General features: G+C 37.3%; 1 long non-coding RNA gene across 4 annotated transcripts; it reads right to left on the bottom strand.

The window, feature by feature from the left end:
- Positions 1-5,067: 5,067 nt before the first annotated feature.
- LOC131243085 (uncharacterized) lies at positions 5,068-8,614 on the bottom strand. 4 transcript variants are annotated; one of them, XR_009169852.1, is made up of 8 exons: positions 8,390-8,614; positions 8,149-8,230; positions 7,921-7,992; positions 7,646-7,713; positions 7,350-7,419; positions 7,018-7,185; positions 6,411-6,514; positions 5,068-5,102 (listed from the first exon to the last, which is right to left on the bottom strand). It is a non-coding gene; the product is annotated as an uncharacterized LOC131243085 (long non-coding RNA). The 4 variants fall into 4 exon arrangements; XR_009169851.1 differs by having other exon boundaries at positions 7,018-7,214; positions 8,327-8,613; XR_009169849.1 differs by having other exon boundaries at positions 7,018-7,214; positions 8,390-8,613.
- Between the last annotated feature and the right edge of the window lie 4,549 nt (positions 8,615-13,163).

The raw sequence follows: 13,163 nt of genomic DNA, 5'->3' as shown, positions 1-13,163 counted from the left end.
ATTTAGAAAACTCTGGACTAATGGACACTACCATAAGGATAAACATTGAATTGCTATATGTAGTCCAGATGGATCTAAGGCCCTGTATGGTTGGAAACATATATAAAGCCTAAATGGTATAATAAAAAATCATCCATTAGCTCGGATTTCCCAATAGAGAATCTGATTATAGAGATTTGATTAATATATTTCATGTGCTACTGGATGTGTATGTTGAAATATCTTTGCACTTTCTGTTTGCTGAAATATTTCCAAGTATGGAACTGCATTGCATGTAGACATTTTTCACACCTTGAGGTGGGCCTCACACTCTGTAGTTAAGGGTACCACTTTGGGGGATGTTAAATCCTTATATAAGTAAGATGGGATGTCCCACCTTTGTGTCAAGAATGATCCCCAAGTGTTTGGAAAATTAGGCCGTTAGTTGTGACAGACCCCACTGCTGAAAACTGTTTGATTATTTGTGTTTTGTACCAACTTTGGACCTCTGTAGTGGACCACATGCTGGAGATTTGAGTAGACCACCACTTGAAACCTTTGACCTACACCAATGAATATATAAATAATATTTTAATCAGGCTAAATTAGACCCCACATGATCAGGGAGTGGATCCCAAAATGGGGCAAGGCATAGTTGTGCAGAAAATTAAAATACCTATGTTTGGCCCAATACCAAATATTATGTGTGCACAACTAGTTAGTCCCAGATTATAATTTTTGAATTACATGTATAATACTACTAAGGGCACCTAACAACATACTAAAAGGTGGTCCCTTGTGATCTTGGGACATACTCAAAATTGGGCCAAAACTAATTCCGCATTGTGTTTCTCTTGCACATTTCCTCCAAGTACCTATGTTTGGGACATCACCGTAAATTGTATACACCTAACTAATGAGGCCCACCTTATACTTTTTAAAGCCCACACATAGATCTACCAGATGGATCCTTCCTTTCACTAGATGTGGGTCCCATATGATCATAAATATGAATTGAAAATGGCCCAAAACCAACCTTGTGCCAAAAGTCTGTTTGACATAGAATTTATATGGGGCCACGTCAGTGGGATCCGCCACCTTCCCAAAGCAATGAATACAGTGTCTAAACTCTAAAAAATATGGGGCCGCCACCTTCCCAAATCATTGAATGCAGCGTCTAAACTTTGAAAAATAACTCTCATGTGTTGTTGGGCTCAAAACCTTAAGTGGGCCATCTAGTATGGGCTATCTTGTATGGGCCTTACCTTTCATGAAATGAGGACCACCTAGCGTGTTTTGTAAATGGGTGTTGTATAACTTGTAAAATATTTAGTGGAAATATCTTGTTGTCCAAATGTTCTCTTAAGATATACATGGCCTTGGGCCCATCTAAATGATGCAACCCTAAGGCCCAAGCAAGCCCAACATTAAGAGAAATCATTGAGGAGTGAGAAGCCCACAATGGTAATATTCCTTGAGCCCGTTGGGCAGGCCCATTGCCTACTGGGTAGCGTGCCTTGCAGACTACCTCTAGTCAAGTGAACCACTGTTTAGAACCAATCTGGATGTTTGGGTTAGATCCGCCGTCCCTCTGTGGATCCCACCATGTACTTAGGTTGATTATTGTTTGTATCTGATAATCATGCTAGTGTACTTAGTTTAGTAGGACACATTGAGAACATGCTTAGTATTACATCATGATACATGCCCATACGCATCATTTGTATGTCTGTTGTAAGGAATAATTAATCCTAGCATTTGTCATTAGGCCAAGTTATTTAGGACACTCCTTGTGAGATGGAGTTTCCTCACATGATCGCGTAGTACGCGCAAGTTTGATGCATGACTGGATGGTATGACTCATGCATCTTGCATTTTGTGTGACATGATCACTTGGTGCCCTAGTGATATTAGGGTTGTGGCCTCCACAGGCATATCGTGGATGGTCAAATTGGACATTAAAAATATTTGGTTCTAATCCATGGGTGCTTAGGATGTCCTTAGGTGAAAGTCCCGGAACTCTTTTGGTACTAAGAGATGCTCTAACATCTAGACTGAGTGGATATATGAGCGCATGAGTGCCAAATACCAGTAGGCCGTGTCTCCCATGTGTCGTGGTCAATTGTGAAGGGGGTGTGGCCTTATCCGCCCAAGTGAGGGGGCTATAAGCTAGGCTGAGTCTAACCAACTCGTAAATGAGTCCGTTATCAATGAGCAGGGTAGGTATTGGCAGACTACTGGCCAGGCGGGTAGTGAGGTCTTTTTCACTCACTAGTTGTGCGGTTAGGGAGGCGATAGCCAGTGTGGAGTGTATTAGATCCCGGTGATATTCCATAGATGAAATGTACTGATATGTGGATCTTTATGAGGACTGGCATGCTTACGTTGCATCTTACATATGACATTGGCCACATAGGCCTTACACTATAGCCTTGGTATGGCTAACAGCATTCATGAACTTGCCAGTACTTCCAGTTACTCTGATATTTGTATGATTAGCACATGCATTATGCACACATACACCACCCTCTAAGCTTCGTAGTAAGCTTATGCATGACTGTTGCGTGCAGGTGACGCGAGGACGTAACTATACTAAGGTAGGAGCATGTGGCAATCTTTCTGGAGTTTTAATATACTTGTATTTCCCTTTTCGCATTGTACTCAAATATTTTTTTTATAAAGTGGATATGTGGTGGTGTTGTTTGTGACTTAGCTATGCTTATGGTTATGCTCCTTTACAAAAAAAAATTATACTAAAAATCCTCATTGTAGGATCCCTGGATCAGAATCTGGCATATGGGTGTCAGGAGCTAAGAATGGGGTACTACGAAGGCTATCAGTGCCGGATTCAATGATCGAAAATTCTGTGAGCTCAGTTCTGAATTTGGGGTGTGACAAGACATCCGTGTTGATGCCCCCTGTACAAAATCAACCGCTTAAGTTACATATCTTAGCCTCCGTAGGGTTGGTCGGAGCTCTCCTTAGACAAGATGATGACATGCGAAAAGAAAGGGAAATTTATTATTTGAGTCGGACGTTACTTAATGCAGAGAAAATGTATTTAGCTATAGAAAAATTGTGCTTATATTGTACTTCGTGAACACTAAATTGAGGCATTATTTATTGGCCAAGAGAGTAAATGTAATAGGTATGACTGATTTAGTGAAGTATATGTTAAACCGGCCAATTCTTAACGGCTGAATTAGTAAATGGGTATTGGTCTTATCTAAATTTGATTTTCATTACATGCCACAGAAAGCAATAAAAGGTCGGGCTATAGTAGATTTCCTAGCCGATCACCCTTCGGACCTCAGGGAACAAATTCCTACAGAGGTACTAGGTTCATATCATGTGCAACTCACACCGTGGAAATTGATTTTCAACGGATCAAGGACACTAGAGCTAGAGCAGGAATAGTGTTGATTTCTCCTAATGGGAATCAATGGGAGTTTGCATTCTAGTTATAATTTGAATGTAAAAATAATCAAGTTGAGTATGAAGCCATGATATTCGATCTAGAGATATTTTTAGAATTACGAGTGAAAGACATAATAATCATCGGAGATTCACAGCTAGTGATAAATTAGATCGTGGAGGCATTCGCATGCATCAATCCATCTTTATTACCATACTATGTTGTGGCAATCCAATTACTTGAACAATTTGATAAGGTCCAGTTGATGCACATCACTCAAGAATGTAATGTGGGATGCCAATGAAATGACACAATTAGCTACATGTATGGAATCCTGGAAAGGATCGACCAATTGGTCCATCACAGTCTAAAGAAGGTCGTTACCTTCTGTTTCTAGAGAGAAAATATAGCTAAAAATTGTCAAATAGAAGTGGAAGATGATGATTGGAGATCTCCCCTTCACTTGCTGATTTTCTAGCCATCTAATGGAGTTCATACAATTTCTGAATGACGCCTGAGTTCCTATATTGATTCTCTCTTCATCTTATGGTGTTCAATCATATGGTGATTTTTGGGTGGAGCTGAAGGTGATATGAGTGAGTTGAATCTCCTACGACTAATAGGAAGTTGTTAATCATAGGGGATCCAACTAGATGGGTCTCCTAGAGACTTGGACAATGATATACCAAGATTGCTCAAGTCCAGTCTCTAGAAAATGAAAGAGTTCGAGCATATCTTAATATTGAAGATGGAATCCTCATTAGAGTTGTAATCTCAAAGGAGATTGCTTAAAACTCAAAGCAATAGAGGCTAGGGATGAAGGATATGGATATAGAATCACCCTACATTCTGTTGTACCAAAAATCCATCAAAAAGACTAAGAACTGAATGCCCTATTTAAACAGTTCGAGCTCCAATAGTTAAAAAATGGGCAAAAAATGGCTCAGTTGATGCCATTAAAAGGTCTTACATGCCATTAAAAATTCCTTCGATGTCATCGAAGGGCTCCCTGATGCCATTGAGAATTCACTACTGGAAATTGGGCAAAGGCTATGGATTTAATCTGTAGCCATAGACCTATGGCTACGGTTTTCATCCGTAGCATGACCGGCATCGTAGGCGCTAAACCAATAGGTCTAAAATCTATGGCAACAGATTTAATCCTTAGCTATAGATTAAAATAGCTACAGATATAATCTGTAGCAAATATTTCTGTAGCGAAAAGTACATACAGCTACAGATAGTATTTGTAGCTAAAAGTAGTGCTAAATCCATAGCAATATGCCGAATTTAATTACAGCTACGGTAGTCAGATTACCAGCTATGGTCAATATCCGTAGCTATTTCCTACATTTAAAATATTTTATAATCATTCATTCATTCATTCAATTACGATCATTCATTCATTCATTCAATTACGATCATTCATTCAATAATGAATCAATTACGATCATTCATTCAATCAATTACAATTACAATATCAATAGTGACACCACGCTCCCACTCAGCCTTGAGCTTATCAAGAACCCATGCATACTTGAATGAACTCTTGTTCATCTCAGCAACTTCCTTCTCAAACCTCTCAATCACACGCTTATCAATTCCACCAAGCTTGTAGATAAGATGCCCCCAGTTGTGTTCGACTTGCCAAAGTCGACATGACCAATGACGATAATGTTATTATGAACCTTCTCCTTTCCCATGATGGCTAACAAAACAGAGAACAATTAAACTGCAATCACCAAACAATGACAATTACAAGAGTATTCTAGATGGTGAAGCCAAAAACAAACTCAACAAAAGGCCTAATAAACTGTGAAAGAAGTTTTCTTCACCAAAATGTTTAAATTCACAGATACCCAGATTAACAATATTAGAAAACAAAATAGTTCCATGCATGTAAAAAAGGAAGCTGAACAGTATCTTTCCACCACACCCCACCAGGGAAAAAAAAGGATAAAAATCAAACAAATACGTATGTTATGTTTGGAAACCATGGATTCCATACCAAACAATGGAAAAGGCTTTCCTTTGATATGACAATTTGTGTTGTTTGGATAGCAAAGGAAAGGGTGAATTCCACCCAGCAATCATATCACCCTCATCCATAATTTGGACTCTTGGCACAATAAACTATGTGACTATTGTGAGAGGAAATATGAGATTTCCACTTCCTATCCCAACAAGAACTCAAAATTAGAATCCATGCTTAACCATTTTAACCATTCTAATCAAAATCATCATTAGATATTGTTTTTCCATTCTTTTCCCATGGATTCTGTGCATCTAAACATGCACACAAACTCCCACTAACAAAAGAATAATGGTTTTAATACCAACATCTGGTATTGTTAAAACCTTACAATGCCACACAAGTAAAACCCAATTTTCCAAAAGAACATTCAAAGAGAACAATCAATTGCAACCCAACAAGGTAGACATGCATGGCATGAGTAGTTGCACAGAAATAAAGCCAAACCATTCATCAGGCATAAAAGTCAGTGATAAGGCCCACCTATTTCACAGATTAGGTGAAATACACGCTTGACACATTAACATGGCTACAAGTGATAATCTCCCATTTTAAAAGAAGACAAGAGAGAAAAACTGATGCGATTTAATCAGGACAAGATTAGAAGAGACTGAGAGACAACATGCCACCAATCATATGCTACAAACATCTGATTAATCAATTGTTTTGGCCATTTGAGTATGGATTATAGCCCATATTTTTTTCATTTTTGACCATGCATTTAGCTGTATTATATGTATCAGAATCAAACTGCAGGTCAAAGACTCTAGCCCACCTTTTGGATTTGATCCATAGCCATAGAACAGTGGCCACATTATATCCCCTAATTAACCATGCAAATGGCATTGGAAAAAATAAGAAAAGGTAATGCCGTCCAAATTTTAGATTGAATTAATATTGATGTCCTCAAAGAGAGGCATACTACATCTGGAACCAATCCATGAAAATGCACTCACCATCGTGGTTCATATAATAAGAAATTACCTACAGAAATACAAACTAGTTACTACTTTGCCCATGATGATGGTAAAATGGAAATTACTGAATGAGACTGGCAATCTCCACTGAAATTGTTGTAAGATAGATCCCTGAAAAGATATTTAATCAACGAATTTGGGTCAAATTCAATGGGTAAATTCTGATTCTAAGAAACACGAGTACTAAACATCAAAACAAAACAACAAGAACAATAAAAGAAAAGAAAAGAAAAACAGCATCTGGAAAAACATTTCTGTAATCGTATGAGCTGTGAAATGTTTACATAAAAGTTAAATCTCAACAAGTAGAAAGTAGTTTGAATTCAAGGGTTCTAGGTTGAACTCTAGTTTGAATCTCGGCCCATTTAGTAAATGGGTTGGGCATAGGTTTGACTTCTTTGCTTGCTTAGTGAATAGGTCAAACCTAGGCTGATCCAACTCAACCAAAACCCAACCCATTGCCAACCCAAGATTAAATGAAAATCTTACTAGAAAAAAAGTGCACTGCAAGAAATGTGATGGTAATTACAAGTAGATTTGACTAAGAAATTAGTTTGGTAAGAAACATATGTTGATCGAGAGTTGGTATCAAGTCAAGAAAAGGGGTATTGTACCTTATGGAGAGGGTGGATTTCATGCACGTAAAGATGGTCTTTTAGCTTTTACAGCTGCCACTTTGTTGCATGGTTCATATACATGAGTAACTAGACTAGATCACAGCATTTTTGGAAACAATATGAAAAAAGTATCCCTTCCAAAATTATCACATCTGAAGGATTGACCTGCCAAACAATTTATAAGGATCCTCCCACTGATTCATACACATCATAATTAGCAAACAGGTGCCAGAATTTTGACTCAAAATACCACTACAACATGACATGCATATTTTATATATTCTACATGAATATTTGTTTCTCCAACTTTAGGAAAAGGTAGACATTACCAAGATAGTCAAAATTATATTCATGAACTCGCATCAGTTCCTCCTCGGAAAAATTGTGATATAAGGAATCCTGTAATATCATAGGCGCAATAGACTTAAATGCAAGAACTTTTTCACAAAATAGAAGCCATTTGTTACAAGATTAACATGAATCAAGGCAACCACAAATACTTTATGGTCAGTAAGATCAAGTTAAAGAAACGTAAACAATGTTTAAATATTTAGGTCTAGAGCTAAGACCATGGTAGATCTACAGTAGTGTTTAAATATCAAATAGCATGTAGCATAGTGTTCACCTATCTAAAGAAGAATAGCTTCTTTGTACATCCGTAACTAAAGAATTAGATGTGTGCTGGTAGATTTGCTGGAAAAAAAAAAAACTAAACATGTTAAAGCAAAAGATTTGCTGAAAAGGAACCCATTCTTAGGTAAGCATACATTGTGGACTGATAGTCTAGACATGTATTGTGATCGTCGACAGACTGTCAGAGGTTTCAATATACAATATATAAATTAATATATATGTATTTGTGTGCTTGTCTGTGGAAAGGGAAAAAAAAAGGACACTCACCAAAGTAAACATGGCAGGGTGATTGGATGATTTCAAACTACACTTAGATTGGATACCCATCTGCTCCGTGGCCTTCAGAACAAGGTTATAAAGAAAATAAGCAGTCAACATTTGGTGTAGGAAGGTGAAGAAAAATGATGGCTAGGAATGTCTAATGTGTGTGATTTTTGAAACACAGAACATTCGTGACATGACCCACAAGAGAGACAGTTCTTATTGATACATTACCCTACAATGTGCACTGTGGAGAGATGGCTCCACCATATTCTGGTTCTACCAGCTCTACCTTACCATCTGGCTTGAAGAAGCACTATAACACCGATAAAATTAGGATGTGATTTCAGAGCTTATCTCACATTTCTAACAAATTGCCATAGAACATAAAGTTTTCAGACAAAATTTTTACTCTATGCTAAAAACCCATTATTTTTACAATCTAATACCAAATCCAACCACCTTCAATACTCACATAAAATACTTCTGGTGCCTGTGCATAACCTGTATAAATAGTAGAGAATGGTTGCCAGATTGATAGAATCCTATACACCAGAAAAGTACATCCAAAAGGTAATTTGAATTGGTAGTAGAATCACAAGATTGAAAAGGAAAACCAAAAAACACAAGATCTAAAACATGAACACAATCACTATTCTATAATGGACAAACTAGTCCAATAGAAAATAGATGCATTATCATTTATTTTGTTTTATTGATGTATCAAATATTTCATAAATGTGAAGCCAGGTAAAGTATCAAATAAATGAAATCAAATATCTTGGTCACCACACAATTTTGTGTTCATGTACAAAAAACTATGCAAACCTGGAACATGTGCAATTCCTGAGAAACAAATCCTACTATATTAAAAAAGAAACAGATCCTAATATCCTAGAAGATATCCCACCATATCTTGTTTCCTAACACCATGGTTGTAGTCATCATCATCATGTAATGCGTGCATGATATTAAACCGTAGAGGAAGAACAATTTTAATAACATTCAACATCATAGGGTGAAGGTCCCACTACCTGTTTTGTTCCTACTTGAACCAACATGTACCCGTCACCCAAAAAAGGTTTTACACTAACTTGATGTGTGCATGCCTTTTAGTTCTCCAAATTAGCCTAAAGAACCAACTTCTTAAAGCAGTGAAGATGTTAATAGAAGTAACCTGCCCTGACATAAGATGCAAAATATTTCCACAACATTATCAATGAAAGAGCTTTTAAGCTTTCCAAAAGTATGTAGCTCAGTAGAAATTTTCAAATTTTAGCATTATGTACAAAATTCAAAATTAAATTACAATAGTGCGATAGAAGTAGTGAAGGATTATCAAGCTGAAAGGATAAACAGTCTTCATTTTGTCTTTTGTTTGCCAATGGGTTGGATTTTATATTCTAAGCTATGTTTGTGATATTTTATTTCAAAAATATTAGCTTTTTCATAAACTATTTTCACTTTTGTTCCAAGCATTTTGTCAAACCCATTGTATTCAGGGATCAAACCAGCCACATGATAGTTTCACAGCTAGTCCAGTTTTTCAAACATGGCTAACACCAACCTTAACTAACAATAAGTGACAGAAATTATAGTTCTTGTATTCCTAATCATCATCATCATAGCCTTGTCCCAGCGAGTTGGAGTAAGGTTGTGAGAATGAAGCCTAAGAGTCACACGTCAACTTGGTGACAATAACCACAAACATAAATAATCAGTCAATTAAAACAGACAATTTGTAAGTTGTAACTAGTAACGGATGTAAAAGGTTTTAAAGAAAAGCCTTTCCTCAACAAGGTAGTGGCAATATGAAACAACAACAAGTCGATAAGGTAGTGGCAACAAGAAACAACAACAAGTAGCAAATTACAGCCTAGGAATCTAATGTCTTTTGCAATCTATAATTTTCACATATTTTGGTTCCTATTAGACCTTTACTGGCCAGGTTTGGGAATATTGGTTGGTGCTAAAGTATTAGTGCTTTGGGTCAGTCCTAAACTTACATGCTGGCTACTCTCTACAGCAATTGCTCTCATACCTCAAATATTTTATCAATGATTCAGTTAAATATTAATGCCGATAAGTAATCAGCCCACTTCCGTTCCAGTTTGATTACAAGAAACAATCCTGTAATGTCAAAATAAAGGGTATCTACAAAATCAATCCTTAGGCTTTATGAAGCAAGAACTAGCGTGTTCCTTTTCTCAATGCAAAATCTCATTGAGGAGAAAGCTGACAAAAGTTTGTAGTAGAAACTATCACAATATGATGGAACCAAAAATAGAAACACAAAATATGAAGAATATATCAAATTCCTTTTCGCATAAATCAAATTATAGACAAATTGGGGAATATCCTATCAATTCATTGGAGCACACTTGATTGAATGTTTCACCAGGCCTACAATTAGCAGCCATGTCCATACGAGCAACAAAGAAGTGTTGATGGACTGGTGTGTATAACATAGGAGCAAAATTGTACCATATTTTCTGGATTCCCTAGGTTGAAATGCTCCTAAGCTGAGAATCCAGTGAGTTTAACTTTAGCTTCAACTTTGCCATCCTGTGAGCAAAAAGTATCTAAACATCCTCCTAAAAAATCTCTCGTGGCCAAAGAAGAGTAAATGTAGTTGCTTGTAATTAGGCTTTAGCAGGAAGGAACATGCAAGAGAGATGAAATCCATACTGCAGTAAACAAACAGGTTGAAATCCAGTGAGACTCTCCCCTGCTTAGCTATATCAAATGAATTAAATAGATTCCTGCAAAACATCATTCGTACAGTATTTCTTCAATATATCTACAAGCTGGATTAGCATTCCGATTCTCTAAACATCTCAACTCTGACAAACAAGAAGCCCATGAATTTCTGTACATGACATGTCCACATAAACAAACTAATGCATATATAGTAGCTTAAAGATGATTTATTTTCATACTCTCCAGGTTGTATAGTGGGAATCCATGGGTAGCTACAAGTGATTACTGACACAAGCTAAGAATTTCAGTCTCTCCAGGTTAAGACCATCCTAAACTGCCTGCACTTCAGCCACTGTGTTACAGATCCTGCCATAGATATAGAGGGAATCCATGGGTAGCTACAAGTGATTACTGACACAATCTCTTCCTTCTTGTGATCCTAACAGAAGAATTCGGATGAACTACACCTTGTTGTATCACAAAACTCAACACGCTTGAGAGCAACACTACCATTGACAGTAATTCTTAACCTAAGTTTCATAATTCAATAGAAAGAGAGAAATTACAAGCCCCAAAAGTACAGTTCCTTTCCACATCATCTTAAACTAAAAATAAATGGAAAAAAAAATCCACACAGAGGTGCAAAGCATGCAATTCACATCAGATTCATAGAAGATAAATCTAGTCTAGCTATAATAGAAATAAAAAATAAAAAATAAAAAGTCTGCCTCCAAAATCCCCGGCATCCTAATAGGTTGGCAAGTGAGTGCTTCAGAGGCAATGGATCATTCATATTACATACAAGGTGAATGTTGGGGCATTGAACATTAAGAAAGGGCCCCATCAGACCGAATGGCCACACCCATTGGTTCTACTTTCAAAATCCAAGGAAGAAGGGAAAAAAATCCACTGTAGCAAATGATGAAATGCATGGATATGATCTAGCGGCTGAGATTTGGCCATCACCACCAGAAATCGCAGCCATCCTCGTAGCCAATCCATAATTTGATGACGAAGTGGGGGGATGGAGTGTTCCAGCAGGTTTTATGATGATCGACAGCCTCTATGGGGAACCTGTTGTTGCAATTGGGGCATTCGACCTTCTTTCGTATGATCTCGATCTAACACCATTTCGAATAGAAATTGTAATTTTGGGCTTTCTTTTATATCAATCACAGGGCTGCGATCTCTATTACTCATGTATGGATTTGAGCATGTTTCCCAGCAAATCGAACTGCCTCTGTACTACTGCAAATCATAATAAAAGTCAGGTGCCAGATTGCCAACTAATGGAAGTTGACTCGCATTCACAGAAAATCTCCTTTTAGAAGATGAAGGCCTGGTGCGGGTAGAGAGAATCCAAGGCGAGAAAGGAAGTGACGACTAGCTAAGGTCATTGAAGGCTTTGGGGATGGTGAGGTTTTGAGAAGAGAATGGCTTTGGATGAAGAAAAGGAAGAGACGTCGCGGGGAAGAGTGAGATGGTATGGTTTCGTTTTGGAGGTCTGCGCGCGGGAGAAAAGGGCGGACGGAATTGGATTTCATTTTGGGGGAGGGGCATGTGACGGACAGGCCTTTAAGACTTAGGTTTTAGGACCATGGGGCCCACCGTGATGTATGTTATTTATCCACTCCGTCCATTAATTTTAAAATATTATTTTAAGGGTTGATGCAAAAAATGAGTCAAATCAAAGATGTAAGAAGACCACACAAATATTAACAATAGAAATTTAATTTTTATTATTTCTTATGGTGTGGTCTACTTAGACCTTTAATTTACATAATTTTTGGGTTCATCCACTAAAATTATATATAAGAATTGATGGGCGGCTTAGATCAAACACATATACTCCAATGGGCCCCATGGAGCCCCTTAAGCACCATCAATCTCTAATGAGGTTCCAATGAGGATGTAAGTTTTTTCTACGGATCATTAGGTTTTAGCTACGGATTAAATCCATAGCATAATTGCTATAGATTTAATCCGTAGCTAAAAACTTTCAAAGTTCGTAGCCTTTGCTCGATTTTTTGGTAGTGATTCCAAATAAAAATGATGTTTTCTTGCTAGATTGATTTGGACCCATTTTGAGTGCATCAACCCGACCTTTGATGTCATCGAACATAATGTTTCAATGTCATCGAGAGAATCAAGGAAAAATAAAAAAACCTTACTGGATAGTTTTGGATCTCAAATCGATGTCATCAAGGGGACTTCGATGCCATCGAAACTTAAGTTTCGATGCGATCAAAGGGTCCTCGATGCCATTGAAATTTCCAGCTAAAAACCCAGTTTGGTTACTAGATATCCTTGACTCTTGATCGATTGCATCGGTCGGGTTTTCGATTGCATCAAAAACTGTTCAACAATAGCTCGATGCCATTGAACATCAGTTGGAATCTATTGTTCTGGGCAATCTTCTACACAACAGATTCGCACCTCTTCTAGCCTTGTTTATCATATTTTTCTTGGTCTCATAAGACTAAGCGATGTTCAATTAATTATTCCTATTAGGTCAAGATCATCTAAAATTAAATAGGTTGTTTTGGGTC

The sequence above is a fragment of the Magnolia sinica genome, chromosome 4, assembly GCF_029962835.1.
Source record: "Magnolia sinica isolate HGM2019 chromosome 4, MsV1, whole genome shotgun sequence".
NCBI classification, from domain to species: Eukaryota; Viridiplantae; Streptophyta; class Magnoliopsida; order Magnoliales; family Magnoliaceae; genus Magnolia; species Magnolia sinica.
The sequence above is the reverse complement of the archived record's forward strand: the minus strand, read 5'-3'. Positions and strand labels throughout refer to the sequence as shown.